The sequence below is a fragment of the Piliocolobus tephrosceles genome, unplaced genomic scaffold (assembly GCF_002776525.5).
Source record: "Piliocolobus tephrosceles isolate RC106 unplaced genomic scaffold, ASM277652v3 unscaffolded_22592, whole genome shotgun sequence".
Taxonomy (NCBI): Eukaryota; Metazoa; Chordata; class Mammalia; order Primates; family Cercopithecidae; genus Piliocolobus; species Piliocolobus tephrosceles.
In genome coordinates this window covers 1-1653 of record NW_022304968.1, presented here as the reverse complement: position 1 = coordinate 1653, position 1653 = coordinate 1, and the positions used below count along the sequence as shown (strand labels likewise).

At 39.9% G+C, this 1653-nt stretch overlaps 1 pseudogene; it reads right to left on the bottom strand.

The window, feature by feature from the left end:
- Positions 1–336: 336 nt before the first annotated feature.
- LOC116418622 lies at positions 337–1279 on the bottom strand (annotated as a pseudogene).
- Positions 1280–1653: the final 374 nt, after the last annotated feature.

Here is a 1653-nt window from a genome sequence, read left to right as displayed (position 1 = left end):
CCCAACCCCCCGTGGCTTTTTATGTCCTTGAAAAAGAACTAAGACAACTGAAATGTGCCACTAAGCCCAGTTAATTATTTTCTCTCTCTCTTGTTTTTTTTGGGGGGGGGGACCGAGTCTCGCTCTGTCGTCCAGGCTGGCATGCAGTGGTGCGATCTCGGCTCCCTGCAAGCTTCGCCACCCAGGTTCACACCCTTCTCCTGCCTCAGCCTCCGGAGTAGCTGGTGTGAGCCAGCGGGCCCAGCATTATTTTATTTTTTCTAGAGACAGGGTTTCACCATGTTGCCCAGTTTGTTTCACATTGTTTTAATTCGGGCTGGTTATAAACTCCTGGGCTCAAGCAATTCACACACCTTGGCCTCCCAAAGTGCTGGGATCATAGGTCGAGTCACTACACCCAGACTCTATATCATGACTTCTTTCATGGCGAGTCAGGTGACTGGAACGAGTGTAGCCTTTCCCACATCTCTTATATTCATAGGGTTTTTCTCCAGTATGAATTCTTTCATGGAGGTGAAGGGAACTGAGGTGACTGAAGGCTTGGTCACATTGTTTCCATTCATAGGCTTTCTCTCCAGTATGAGTACTTCTATGGTTACAAAAGGAACTCAAATGACTAAAGGCTTTGCCACATTGTTTACATTCTTAGGGTCTCTCTCCAGTATGAATGCTTCCATGGTAATGAAGGGAAATGGAACAGCTGAAGGCTTTATCACATTTGGTATATTTATAGGGTCTTTCTCCAGTGTGAGTCCTTTCATGCGTCTCAAAATAACAAGAAAATCTGAATGTTTTCCCACATTCCTTACATTCCTAGTGTTTTCCTCCAGTGTGAGTTTGTTCATGTACTAGACAAGAACCGGAAACAGTGAACACTTTACCACATTGTTTACATTTATAGGGTTTCTCTCCTGTGTGAGTTCTCTGATGTCTTTCAAATGAATTGAGAAAATAAAATGCTTTCCCACATATCGTACTTTTATAACTGGATTTCCACTGTGCGTTATCCTGTGTCTTCTAACACCTGGAACAGAAATGAAGAATTTCCCACACTGTTCACATTTATACTGCTTCTTTCCATATGGTTTGTATCCTGAGCGAGCTAGGACATGCCTGTTAAGGAGGGAGTGATGTACAAAGACTTTTCCACAAACACTACATTCACATTGTTTTAATCCAGTAGAAATGTTCTCATTCAGATCAAGATTTGGAATTTGGCTGACAACTTGTCCATACTGACTACCTTCTTTGCTTTCACAGTCTCTGTACCACATGATTTCTGTAAAAAAATGACAAGCACATTATTATTGGTTGGTTTAATAACTTTCTACTTATTAATAGGTCTTGGACTTACACTGCTACCAATACCAAGGAAAATGCATTATTATTATTATTATTATTTCTTTTTTTGCCAGATCGAATTATTTGAAAGTAAATGGGTTACTACTGAAAACACAGCTACCACCTGCATGGCTATGACCAAATTAGTAACATTCATGTACACAATTTTGTAGTGCTATTTTCAAGTAAACTGTTTTCCAAACACTGACTGCTACACTGAAGCACGTTACATTTTGGGTGGAATTTTTCTAAAAAAAAAAATAAATTTCAAGTGACTCTTATTTGTTTTGATTGCTTGTTTTTAAGTTCATA